Genomic DNA, 14,256 nt, shown 5'->3' with positions numbered 1-14,256 from the left:
ATAAATAAATAAACTCAGTACCTTGTGAAACGTGCACTTCCCACCAGTTTAATCCAGGCAACAAGTTGTCTTCAGCTCCTTCAGAAACACTCCCCTCTGAATGCAGTAGCACAAAGATGGGGAAGGTCTGTGATCTCCACGTGCTCCACAAGCTACCTGTTTTAGCTTCCCACGTTGCCAGAGGTACTCTGAGTGACGCGGGCACTCAGAATGACTATCTGGGGGTGTGTCCGTCGTTATCCAGTTCGGTAACGATCCTCTGCAGCTTTTTACGTTCCACAACTTTAGCGAAACGGCAGTCTACAGTAGTCCTTATTAGCAAACGGCTGGGTTAGCCTCCCTTTAACTGAATGCGTGCACGGCAGCAGTAAACAAAACACACAGTCCAGCAGCTTCACACCGAAACTTTACGTGTCATGTCACTAACTTACCGACACTGTGACTTATCTTTCCGAAAAGTCAAAACACACTTACTACTAGCACATAAAAACAAGCTAACTTCTCCGGTTGCTCGTGTAAATCACGCGCCACCGCCCTTCTCCTCTTGCGCTCTTTTTTTTCTCCTTTTTCCTTCTCCACCCTGTGTTACCTTCAAGACCATATCCCCGTAGGAAATTACAGTTCTCACAAGCAATTCACAATAAAACAAAGATAACTTATTTTAAACAATGCAAACATGTTTTTAATCATTTTACATGAACTTTTACCTTTTTAATATACAAGAAAATTTAAATAAATGAACTCGTTGATATTTATATTCTTAGACTTTACTTATCTTTTACTATTTATGCATCTTTTTAACCGGGGTTACATACTGAAGATGTGACACAGGACAGAAGCACCTGCATGAATTCTGACGTGTTCAGAGACATACTGTCTGCTCAACTTCAGACTAATACAGTCAAATTGATTGGCGCTGTTTCATAATACAGATGGACAACGAGAATGAAAAACATGGAGTCAGGAGTTTATTAAAACAGAGAAGTGGAATATTCTTGAATGGCCAAGTCAGTCATCTGATCGTAACCCATTTGAGCATTAGTGATGGTAAATTTGATTCTTTTTACTGAATCGAGTTTTAATGAGTCACTCACCAAAGTGAATCGGGTTTTTTGAGTCATTTGATTCACTGAGTCAGTTGACCAGAGAGTGCAAAAAATGTACATTTTCACTCAAACTTAATTTGTTTTCATGTATATCCTACTGCTAAGATTCTAAAAGAAAACAACTATTTTATAGAGCAAAAAAGAGCAAAAACATTTCTAAAAGTAAGCAATTTCGTATCAAAATTGCTTAATAAACATTTATTTTGTTTATTATTTTTTTTATTAGTATTTTCCTTAAATGTGTCAAATATATATTTTCTCATCTAAATGTCCACTGAGCTGTGAGCCAGGGGGCGGTAATGCGCCTTAACATTGGTTGGCAACCAAGAAGAAGAAGAAGCTGTGAAACAGGAGGGAGGGGGTGAGTAGCTCAAATGTGCTGTTAGCATGTTAGCAGAGCAATGCTACTGTGAACCGAGGAGCTATTTTCTTGATATGAGCTTCTACTCAGGATTTTTTCTTACAGTTCAGAGCAGAAATGTTTTTGTTAAGATACTGGATGTTGTGTTTTTCTCCACTATTTTAATTATAAGCTAGATATATTGCTGCTAACAGCAACAGGGATGAGTCAGTGAGTCAGTTGGACTTGTGAATCATGATTCATGAGTCAGTAAAGTGATTCTTGAGTATTGAACGACTCGTTCATGATTCGCGCATCACTATTGAGCATGCAGCTCACTTGCTGAAGACTTAGCTTCAGACAGAAAGGCCCACAAACAAACAGCAACTGAAAGCCACTGCAGTAAAGACCTGGCAGATCATCAAAAATGAACATTTTATTTTCCGTTATTTAATTTGTCCAATTACTTCTGAGCCCCTGAAATAAAGGGGTTATGTTAAAAAATGCTTTAGTTCCTCACATTTTACCTAATCTTTTTGTTCAGTCACTGAATTAAAGCCAAAAGTCTGCACTTCAACTGCATCTGAGTTGTTTCATATAAATTGTGGTAATCTACAGAATCAAAATTAGAAAAAAGTTGTCTCTGTCCAAATATTTATTGACCTAACTGTATGCTCCTTAAGCTCCTGGTATCCCTCTGTTTTCATATATTCCTTCTTCCTGATGTTGCTGACCGCTGGAATCGCCACATCTAACACAACTGCAGTCTTTCCCCCTTGTCAACCACCACTTTGTTTGATTGGTTGACCAGCAGCTGTTTGTGTGTGGGCACTTGAAGTCCCACAGCACCTGAAACCTGTTGTTTTCAATCACTTTTGGTGGTGTCTCACATTGGGATGTGCAACTGGGTTAAGTTGCAGCTTCCATTCTGTTACTGTGGGTTGGATAGTCTCCGGGGCACCATCTTCAATTTGTGTCTTGTCAGCTGAGGTAGGTTCCTTTTTTGCTTATCAGAGCCTCTGTGCTGTCCTTTAGACTGGCTTTTTCTAGCCACTTGTAAGATTTCTTAATGTCAGACACTTCCTTTATCTGTCAGTTGTCTTCTGTGATAGTTTTAAGTCGTATTCCAACCAGTGACACATCAAATAAACACACACACACTTAAATGGACAAATTGTCAATATAGATGGGAAGTTTTTTCTCTCTAGGGCTTGTAGTTTTCCAGCAGTGCTTTTAAGACTCTTCTGCCTCTGTCTGATGGTTCATTTAGTCAGATATGCCTTCATGTTGCCTCACAATGTAAAAATGAGTCTCAGAGAGACATCCCAGTAGTTACATTTTCACTATCTGATTAATGTGCTGGTGAGCCCTTTTCAATGACATCACTGGGTAGCCATTACGTCTTAGAGCGAGGTGTGTTTCTCATGTGTTTCTCACTATCAAAGGTAAGGATTAGGCAACAGTAGTGGCTTCATCCGCTTTATTCTCTGGGTGTGGTCCATTTAGTAAAGTTCCAAAAGACCTGCACTCTTGAATATCCTAAGTCACATACACCCCATTGCAAACTTGGTTAGCCTCTTTTATATTTGTCTGTGACTTATTTTCTGTTAGAAAATAAAGCTTGATATGTTGATCTTTTGATGTTGCAGCCATGTTTTGGATACAACGGTTTTTGTGTGTTATGCACTGGTTCTTATAAGCCTTTGGTCTAGTCATGAATTCACTCCAATCGGTCGCAGCAGATGGCTGCCCCTCCCTGAGCCTGGTTCTGCTGGAGGTTTCTTCCTGTTCCTGTTTTTCCTTCCCACTGTCACCAAGTGCTTGCTCAAAGGGGGTCATACGATTGTTGGGTTTTTCTCTTTATGTATTACTCTAGGGTCTATCTTACAATATAAAGCACCTTGAGGCGACTGTTGTTGTCATTTGGCGCTGTATAAATACAACTGAATTGAACTGAATTGAATTGATGCTGAGAAAGCACCTTTTTCCTTAGTATAATAATTTGACTTCTGGTACTCGCACTGATGCTACTTTTTCCATTTTCAGAAGTCTACCTGTGGCAACGCCACTTGTAAATTTGTGGTGAAATCATACTCTTCATGAAGGTACTCTCTCATTACCTAAAGTTACATTATTTAACCCTTTAAAACCGGTCGGAGCAGCACTCTCCGTTTTGCGTAACTATTTTTAAATCCCAGTAGCACTGCAACCACGTAAGCTAGCGCAATCATTTTTTTGCATATGAAACTAGAGCAGTTGTACTTACATCTTATGCCATCAGCTTGTCCTCGGTCACAGTTTCCTTCCACATATAGTTTTGCAAAAACTGCATAAAAAGCACTTGCAGCAACAAAAACATAATATTCCAGAAACATGCTTTGCCGATCCGATCAGCTGTTCGTAACACTTCCTACGTTGGAATAGACGTCAGCGCGAACTATCGCATGTCCGCCATGACCTGCCCGAAACCGGAAGTGACGTAATTTTCGCGGAAATGTAGTTTTTTACCATCAGGGCCTCATGAGCCTATACTGGTGTTTTTAAAAGTTATGTTTGACTTTATGACTTTCTGTGTCGTTTCTGGGATGCTTAGGACTCATATTGCACTGCTGGAAATAGTTTATTTTGATGCACATGCTGCTTTTTTGCAAATTTGCATTATAATATTTATTTTTGTTTTTTCTGCAGTGTATAAAAATTGGTGTATTTCAAAAATAAAACTATGAAGACACTCAAAATAAATTTCCTGTGGTGGGAAACTATTTTGTGCAACTTTTTTGTATTTACAGTTTTGAGGGATAAGCCTCTTAAATTTCTCTAACTAGAAATATATGTTAAAAAAGCAAAAACGATTTTCAATTTTTTTGTAGTTTATTGCACTTTTTTGCAATTTATGTAATTACTATGCACTTAATGCATACATATTATTAAAATTTAGGCTGTAATGGTTGTATTGATGTATTGCAACTTGAAATGCTCCCAAACATTGCACTACAGCATGTAAAAATATAATATAAGCTCTGACGGACTTGGTTCTATGGTAGGTCTTAAAGGGTTAAACCAATACCCAAATGGTTAACAGTTCTTTTAAAATATACTAAAAACAAGCTGAAAAAAGCCACATTTTATTTTAAATGCTATCTTATTATCTCTGAATTGTGAAAGGCTCCAGCTTTTTTATCAGTCTGTGGTAATACTAGTGAAAAAATGGGTTTATTCCTAAGGTAATTACGTGAGGTTGTTATCATTATCATCTTATATCCGCACGCACACTCAAGTACCAAATAAAACAAAACTAAAGACTCTCGCTAATTAAGCTACAAATAATATGTCAAAGCTATGGTGTCTAATTTTATTCTGTCTTGTTTCCTGTTATTCAACCAAATCCACAATGTTCTGGGTAAAAACAAAGTTGGGAGAAACTGCATCATTCTTCTAGTCCTCTACTTTTAATGAAATTATATCACTTCATCAATGTAGCAATGAGATTTGTATTGACAGGACCTCTCAGCCCAGTGTAGCAGTGCTTTGCCTACTATTCAAAAAAATCAATTTCTGGCAGTGTGATAATCACCAAGCTACAGACTGCAGCCATGGGGAAAAAAGAGAGCTATTGGCTTTCCTCACTCTAGCCTACTGTTTGTGAAAAGCAGTTGAATATTTTCTTAATATAAACATTAATTATCTTTATTTAAATATTTTAAAGTTCCAACAAATAACCCATGTTTATATATTTTTAAACTATCTATCTATGCTCTTACAGTAAAATCCTGCCGCTCTGTAATGCCTTCTCCTTACTGGAAACATTCCTTGGGGGATGGATGAGAAGCATGCAGGAGGTAGGACACATGACACCCACTGAATCACCTTGAATCTTCCAGTAAATTACCTTCTGCCTTTTCTTGTATGTACTTAAACTGGGGTTTGCACAGAATTGGTCAACCGGAGTTGGGAAGTCCATTTAAAGTCCAGTCCAAGTGCATGCAAAATCTGGGTTGGGTTGTTGTTGCTAGATAAGTTCATGACTTCATGGTTCATGAATCTTTGCTTCTGAACATAGTGCTTCAGCTTCCCTTTCCTCTTTTGTTATTGTGCCGACCAGGAAATTAATTTAATCACCCATGAACCATACGTCTTTTTTTCCTGATTGGACTGTGGCATATTGCACCAGTGGATTAGAACAAGAAATTCAAAGATGTTGGATGAAGCAAAACCTTAATCATATCCCGGCAGGAAAAAAACAATCGATTTAAAAAATACAAAGTTAATAACTTTAAACATAACCTTAACTTCCATCCATCCATCCATCCATTCGCTTCCGCTTATCCTTTTCAGGGTCGCGGTGGGCGCTGGAGCCTATCCCAGCTGTCATAGGGCGAGAGGCGGGGTACATCCTGGACAGGTCGCCAGTCGGTCGCAGGGCCAACACACAGGGACAAACAACCATGCGCACTCACATTCATTTGCACATTCACTCCTAGTGACAATTTGGATTATCCAATTAACCTATCCCCACAAGCTGCATGTCTTTGGACGGTGGGAGGAAGCCGGAGTACCCGGAGGAAACCCACACAAACACGGGGAGAACATGCAAACTCCACACAGAAAGACCCCGGCCTGATGTTGGAATTAACCTTAACTTCATTCATTTAAAATTTATGCAATCTGCTAAATGTATGTTGTTGTTTTTTTTCTCTGTTACTTCTTGATTATTTATTCTATTGTTCTATGGAGTAATAGATTTTTTGTGTGAGTTAGCGTTGAGGGGTTTCCTCACTGTAACCTTTTTAAACAGCTATTAAGACGCCAGATATCTAAGTAACACTTGTACCAATACAGCTGACAAATACAGCTGTTTGGCTACAGAATAACTCAAGGCAAGCCACAGCTTCTGCAAACATTACCCGATTCCTGTGCACCACTGTAGGGGAGCAGTTTGTAGCACCTGGACAAGGTGAGAACAGTGTCTGGATTTATAGTGGAATTCACATCACCTCAAGGTGAACTAGCCAGTAATGATACTATCTCTACACTCAGTCCTCTCTTTCATCTTCACACCTCCTAGGAAGCAAAATGTGTCCAGAGTCAAGCATCCTGCCAGCTCCTGCCACTATTTCTTGGCGACATTTTCCATCAGAATAATGGTCATTCTTTTAGAGAGATGTCCCCCATTCACACTGAAGAGCCTGTAATGTTGTTGAATGACTGGAGAAGTCTTTCAGATGTCGCTTACAGATGCCTTTAAATCTCAAAAGAGAGAAGTGAGCCTAGAGCACTTGGGATGGAGTGAGAGTGAGTTATTGATAAGACACAATCACATAAAGTCGACAAATGAGTGGTCATCAAAATGTGCTGAAAGATAAAATGAAACATAAAACAGATTTTGTGGAATACAGGACACAAGCTTCAAACCTGTGTGTGTTTGTGTGTGTGCATGAAGGAATCTGGTGTTATGGGGGGAAGTTTCTTGTGTTTTGGTGGTTTTGGCCTTGCCTGTTTGGGCAAGCTGTGCCGACAGTGCTGGCCCAACCACACCTGTAAACCATCAGCAGCAATGAGCGGTCCTGAATTTAAGGCCAGCACGGATTTCCACTGGTCCCCAGATCATCTCCTACTCTTGGTGGTAAATCGGCCTCCATGTCTGAACTCAAGTTAGATTTTTTCCTAGTGTTAATATTTTGTCTCCCTGTGCCACAGTCTCCACACTTCCATAGCTCCCCAGGTCGCTGGTCATTCCTGCAACGACTCACCTGCTTGCTTGTTTTCGGAGCACTTACCTGGATGATTCCTTTCTCCCCTCCAAGCTCTGCGACTCTGCTGACAAAGTAAGAAAAACACATATCACATCCACAATGGCTCCCTCCTGTATTTTGCAACAACTAACACACTCCTCCCTGTGTTTCATTGGATTCCTCACCAGTGACTCTAGTTTTCCCTCCTGCCCTGCGATTAAATCTTCTGAGAAAAGAATAAATAAAGCTTTCTATTCTAGAGAAACATTTTGTCTTTTTGTACCACCTTTTCACTGCGGCACAATCTGCCTCGTGACATCTGATGACATGCTGTAGATTTTAAATGTAAAGAGGATACTTGGATTTTTTTCTTTTATGTCTGGTTTTTGAGTTTTGCATTCTTGTTAATATTTGGATTCTGGGATGGGTTTAATTATAATAACTTTATGATTTGTTTTTAGTTGAGTTTTGATTCATTGTATATTTTCAAATCATTCCAGGTTTTTGTTTTTTTTTTTTTTTTTTTTTTTCCAAATTTTGTATCCTCATTTTCCATTTCCTGATTTATCTTTAGATTTGTAGTCTTTTATTATTACTTATTACTACTGGTGATCATATTATTAACCAAAGGACAGACTTCACAGCCCATTCCACCTGTTCATTTGGTGGTTTCAGACATTGTGCAAATGTACTGTTTATAAGTTTGGGGAAAACCTGCAGTCAGCTGAGGCTGAAGAAGTCACTTGGATGGAACGTTTATCCCTCTGAAAACCATACGTCCAGATGACCAGAATCAACTTCATGGGATTTCTCTACCTGGATGACTGAGCATGCATATAGACATCTATAGATATTTATATCTGATCCCTTACATTTTGAGCCTTCTCCTTCGTGTTCCCTGCCTTCTTTGTCTCATATTAAGTTTTACTTCCTTAGTTCCTTTGTTTTCCTCCTGTGCCCAACTCCCTTGATTACCTGTGTATATATAAATAGTCTTGCTCCCCTTAAGTCTCTGTCAGTGTCTCTATGTACTTGTTCCTGAAGTTCTTTTTTTTTTTTCCAATCATCACTGCTTCATGTTCTTATTAAGAATTAGGTTTTGGATTTTGGACTTTTTGCTTTAAACCTTAATTAATAGTATTTTATCCCTTATCCCTCCCTGTACTGTCCTGAATTTGGGTAATTTTCCTCCTAAACTGACAGAAGCACTCAGACAGATGTTAGTCTGCACTTATCTTGTTGCAACACAAAACCCTATGATCATAGGATAATAATAACAGTGGATTGGATTTATATAGCGCTTTTCAATTCCACTATTCATTCACTCTCACATTCACACACTGGTGGAGGCAGCTACAGGTGTAGCCACAGCTGCCCTGGGCCAGACTGACAGAAGCGAGGCTGCCATATCGCGCCATCGGCCCCTCTGGCCAACACCAGTAGGCGGTAGGTGAAGTGTCTTGCCCAAGGACACAACGACCAAGACAGACAGAGCTGGGGATTGAACCGGCATCTGCGTGTAGACAGCAGAGAAAGAATTTCATTGTACAGAGAACTGCTTTTTCTTGCACACATGACAATAAACGCTTTGTAGATTCAAGATTCAAGACTCAAAGATTCAACGTGTTTAGGACTGCCTGGATCCCAGTTAGACCAGAAAAACAAATGAAAAAATCCACAAAAACTCATATATTTTTTCAACTAATCAATTAATCTCTTCTTATTGTTTATTCATTTGTTTTTTTCTCTGGATGCAGTTGCACATCTCTTTCAGAGTCACAGAGTCCCACCTCTGCAATTCCCTTACCATCACTGCCTACCACACACCTGCCCACCCATCTCATCAGCTCCCCAGTATGCCACGAGCACAGACAGCTCCTCTTTGCTAAAAAGTCTTTTCTGTTTGACATAGCACTTCCTTCATTTCTTCTGCCTGCATGTTGTGGGAGTCTATGGCTATTGGCTAACCATTTTGGTATTGTTTGCCTGTCTCTTGTAAATGCTTTTTTGAGTATCCCATTCTGTCTTAAGCCGTAATGATATTGCATATATACAAATTTCAGCAGCATGATGCACCCACCAAATTACAAAAAGCAGGAACTCGGGAAACACAAGAGTATGATACAAATCCATGGATCCTAATTTGATCAAGCATGATGCTCAAGAAAAGATTTATGGTTACATTCCATAATCCATCAGAACCCACGAATCTGCTGCAAATGTATTGCTGCCAGTCACCGCTGAACATCCATAATGTTCCCATATATCTGCTCCAACATTTCAGAGCTTGCAGAATGAGAAGAATTTAAACTAAGCAGTGGCTGATAAATGTATAAGCTTCTTAATGGTGAAGCTTTGATTAGCCTCCTAAACCCTGAATGCTATAGATGCTGAGCTCTATTCTGAAGTGTAAACTTGCCAAATCCAGCATTATATTCCTTTCATATTTTGTGTCTCTCTATAGACTAAAAAAATGGATGGTAATGAATAAGAAAGAACAAAGAGAAAGCACTCTTTGCTCCAAATCCGGGACTAGCTGGGGTCAGTCAAACCTGTGCAGTATACTGATGAACTGAAACTGAGTAACACTCAGAGGAAACACAGATAAGATTAGGATAGGTAGAATCCTAGACGGCAGTTCATAATTCATTATTCCCTTTCTGTCTTATAGACAGGAATGGATTCTGCTTCACTGTAAACTCAGGTCTCAGTGCCTATCAGTGGTCTCTGCTCATTTACTTCATCTATAAAGTCACACCACGGGAAGCAGCCAGAGTCCGAGTCATTCACTTCAACATTTGCTATGATCAGAGTGACTTTTATCTGTCAGGGACTCCATCGCTGAGGTGAGACTACACATAGAAATACCTAACATTACCTGATAAATCTGTGCTGGCCATCTGTCTAGACCCAGAACAAGATCAGAAGGCTCCTTATTTGTCACGCTGTCCAAATGTGTTGTTAATTGGACTGACAAGCTAATAAACTAACCCATAATACATAAGCATGCATCTGTTCTAGGACACCAATTTTTGTAACAATCTGTTCTGTGTATGTTTGGATGTGGAGAGCTCATTCATATTCTACATCTGACACAGTCATTTTGGGAAGCGTGCAACCACAGCAGAATTGCAAGAGGCAGCTAAAAAAGATAACTTAATGTGTTTGTGGAATGAAAACTAATCACCTTCAGGAGAGCACTTATTGGAGCATTGAAAACAAATCAAAGTGAAAAATTGAGCTATTCAAGTCCAGGAACAAAGCATTTACTCTCCAGGAGAGGACAAAAGAAGACATTAAAGAATTAAGAGTCTCTGCAATGACAGACACACCCTCTCCCCGGCCGTTTTCTCTTGTTTAATTTGCAGCTGGGCCCAAAATGCTGCTGCTCTCTCTAATATAAATGAGTTCATGAAACTTTTAACACAGAGACTATTTAAAATCTCTGTAGAAATAAACAGTTGAGTTACTATTTGGAAACAAAGACTCCCAAAATTACGTAGAACAACCTGCAAGAAGTAACTCAGACATTTTCTTGTCAAATAAATTGTGAATACTTTGATATTCAATTCAATTTTATTTATATAGCGCCAAATCACAACAAAAGTCGCCTCAAGGCGCTTCATAGATACAGAGAAAAACCCAACAATCATATGACCCCCTATGAGCAAGCACTTTGGCAACAGTGGGAAGGAAAAACTCCCTTTTAACAGGAAGAAACCTCCGGCAGAACCAGGCTCAGGGAGGGGCGGGGCCATCTGCTGCGACTGGTTGGGGTGAGAGAAGGAAGACAGGATAAAGACATGCTGTGGAAGAGAGACAGAGGTTAATAACAGATATGATTCAATGCAGAGAGGTCTATTAACACATAGTGAGTGAGAAAGGTGACTGGAAAGGAAAAACTCAATGCATCATGGGAATCCCCAGCAGCCTACGTCTATTGCAGCATAACTAAGGGAGGATTCAGGGTCACCTGGTCCAGCCCTAACTATATGCTTTAGCAAAAAGGAAAGTTTTAAGCCTAATCTTAAAAGTAGAGATAGTGTCTGTCTCCTGAATCCAAACTGGAAGCTGGTTCCACAGAAGAGGGGCCTGAAAACTGAAGGCTCTCCCTCCCATTCTACTTTTAAATACTCTAGGAACAACAAGTAGGCCTGCAGAGCGGGAGCGAAGTGCTCTAATAGGGTGATATGGTACTACAAGGTCATTAAGATAAGATGGGGCCTGATTATTTAAGACCTTGTATGTGAGGAGCAGGATTTTGAATTCAATTCTGGATTTAACAGGAAGTCAATGAAGGGAAGCCAAAACAGGAGAAATATGCTCTCTTTCTAGTCCCTGTCAGGACTCTTGCTGCAGCATTTTGGATTAGCTGAAGGCTTTTCAGTGAGTTTTTTGGACTTCCTGATAATAATAAATTGCAGTCGTCCAGCCTGGAAGTAATAAATGTATGAACTAGTTTTTCAGCGTCACTCTGAGACAGGATATTTCTAACTTTAGAGATGTTGCACAAATGGAAGAACGCAGTCTTACATATTTGTTTAATATGTGCGTTGAAGGACATATCCTGGTCAAAAATGACTCCAAGGTTCCTCACAGCTTTACTGGAGGCCAAGGTAATGCCATCCAGAGTAAGAATCTGCTTAGATACCATATTTCTAAGATTCTCAGCGCCGAGTACAATAACCTTAGTTTGATCTGAATTAAGAAGCAGAAAGTTAGCGGTCATCCAGGTCTTTATGTCTTTAAGACATTCCTGCAGTTTATCTAATTGGTGTGTGTTATCTGGCTTCATGGACAGATAGAGCTGGGTGTCATCTGCATAGCAGTGAAAATATATGCTATGTCTTCTAATGATGCTGCCTAGGAGAAGCATGTATAATGTAAACAGAATTGGTCCTAGCACTGAACCCTGTGGAACTCCATAATTAACCTCAGTGTGTGAAGAGGACTCTCCATTTACATGCACAAATTGGAGTCTATTAGATAGATATGATACAAACCACTGCAGTGCAGTACCTGTAATACCTACAGCATGTTCTAATCGCTCTAATAGGATATTATGGTCAACAGTATCGAACGCTGCACTGAGGTCTAGCAGGACAAGCACAGAGACGAGTCCACTGTCAGACGCCATAAGAAGTAGGGAACCATTGAGGAGTATGTAATATATATTTTATATCTTAGGTCCAAAGTAAGGTTTCCTCCATAATTTGCCCAACTTTCTCTTCATGAGCGATCAGGATCAATAATATAGGATTACTAGTAGGTACAAAATGACACCTGTAGTCTTTTTAGAGTGATTAGAATTGATAATAGCCATTTGGTGCTCTGAAGGCTCTCAAAGCAAGTGGACAGACACTTTGCTTCCATACAACACGATGATATTATGAATAAAAGCAACTGTAGCATCAAGAACAAACCAAACAGATTATAAAATTTCTTGTCAGCTTCTATAATCTTTTTCTTTTATTATTTTAACAGCTCACTGTCTTCCTGACATCCAGTGACAGAACAATGAAACGGTCTTTTTGTATGCTGGATCTTTAATGCGCTTAAACCCCCCCTCCTCTGGCCCAGATTTGTGCGTGATTTCGTGAGAGTGCAAGTATTGGCCATGGCTGTCAACAGAGCAAACATAAAAATTTCTGAGTGACTAGATAAGTGGCAAGATAGCAGAAGGTAATGAGAGGAGAATTTCATTAAATTGGACACATTTTTCACCCAAATGGAGAAAGAAAACAACAGTCCTATTCTTATCATCAAATGGCATCAAAATAGAGAGAGCCTTTTATGCTTTAGTGACTGATTAGCTGTGTGCATTTCCCCTCTGTGTCTAAACACTGTTGACACTTTGTACGTTTCCTAGGATGGTAGCCTAATCAATTACAATTCCTCAACTTTTCCCAAATGCAAATATACAAAGCAATTTCTGTAGTTTCGATACGCCGGCTTTCAGCTTAGCTGGAGATGTATGAATTATGAGATTGCTGTATGGAATAAAATGGTCATATCTGGATTCAGAGATCGCTTGCATTTTGATAACGGGGGTTAGAAAAGAGGGGAGAGCAAGTGAAAGGTGTGTGTATATGAGAGAGAGACTAAGTGTGCTTTGTGTCTGCAATGCTGTAGCAGAGCAGTGACAATGAAGGGGAGAAAAAGACAACATGATTGAGTGGGACATTTTGTCAGCTATAGACGTGAGGTGGAGGCTCGATGGGTAGCATGTGTGTGTGTGTGTATGTGTGTATGTACGGTTTACCAAAGTGTGAGTCACCCTGGACCTGTTCTTTCTTATGTTATTGCCATTCTAAAGCAGTCGGGTCTATACTAACCTAAGCAGTGCTGCCATTTTTGATATCGCTGCCAGAGCCCATGTTCCTGCTGCATGCGCTTGTGAACTTAGGGCCAGATTTACTAACGTGCTGTGCCAGAACAAACGGGCTTCCGCATGAAAAAAAGTACTGGTTGGTATTTACAAATAGAAAATTGGGTAACAGAGCTTGGAAAGATGAGCTTTATGAGACTGAGCCTCTTGCATATGCATTTTTGGGAATTCTTTTCTTAAGGCACAAAATATAATGAGGGCAATATTCAAATTAAGCTAGCAAACTTATTTCCTTATATTTGTAGCATGCAGTTTAGTCATAATTGTGCCAGTATTTAAAACATTTCTATTTATTGAATATACCGTAATTGTCAGGCTATAAGCCGCTACTTTTTGCACAAGCTTTGTGTTTTTGTCATATCGTAAGAGGATTTGTTTTGTTTGTTCCACTGTTGTACGGCACTACATTGCCTGGCGGAAGGATCGGGGTTCAAGAGTGGTATGTTGGTCACATGTCCATCCGCCAGGCAACATAGTGCCGTACGAAGTAGCGCGAAAAACAAACTTCAAAGTAGCGCTACGCGTTCAGTGGGAGGCGTGGATGAGCGGCGATAAACTTGAGAAAAGCAAGTTATGCCCAACTCCACCGGTGGATTCTGACAGCGTGGAAAAGTGTGAAAACATCCACGATCACCAACGGATTTCGAAGGGCTGGACTGCTGCATGATGGAGACACCGCCACGGCCCTTC

At 39.8% G+C, this 14,256-nt stretch overlaps 2 long non-coding RNA genes across 3 annotated transcripts in view; one reads left to right on the top strand and one right to left on the bottom strand.

Annotated features, from left to right (window-relative positions):
* The window catches only part of LOC146505796 (uncharacterized), a 58,574-nt gene extending 58,067 nt beyond the window's left edge, over nt 1–507 (bottom strand). For both annotated transcript variants that reach the window (XR_014877691.1, XR_014877692.1), the window contains exon 1: nt 22–507. This is a non-coding gene — a long non-coding RNA (uncharacterized LOC146505796). The remainder of the gene's footprint in view (nt 1–21) is intronic.
* A 798-nt stretch (nt 508–1,305) lies between these two features.
* On the top strand, nt 1,306–7,265 carry LOC146505795 (uncharacterized). The gene is made up of 4 exons (XR_014877685.1): nt 1,306–2,436; nt 3,493–3,551; nt 5,210–5,285; nt 7,144–7,265. It is a non-coding gene; the product is annotated as an uncharacterized LOC146505795 (long non-coding RNA).
* The last annotated feature ends 6,991 nt before the right edge of the window (nt 7,266–14,256 follow it).

The sequence above is a fragment of the Neolamprologus multifasciatus genome, chromosome 13 (assembly GCF_963576455.1).
Source record: "Neolamprologus multifasciatus chromosome 13, fNeoMul1.2, whole genome shotgun sequence".
NCBI classification, from domain to species: Eukaryota; Metazoa; Chordata; class Actinopteri; order Cichliformes; family Cichlidae; genus Neolamprologus; species Neolamprologus multifasciatus.
The sequence above is the reverse complement of the archived record's forward strand: the minus strand, read 5'-3'. Positions and strand labels throughout refer to the sequence as shown.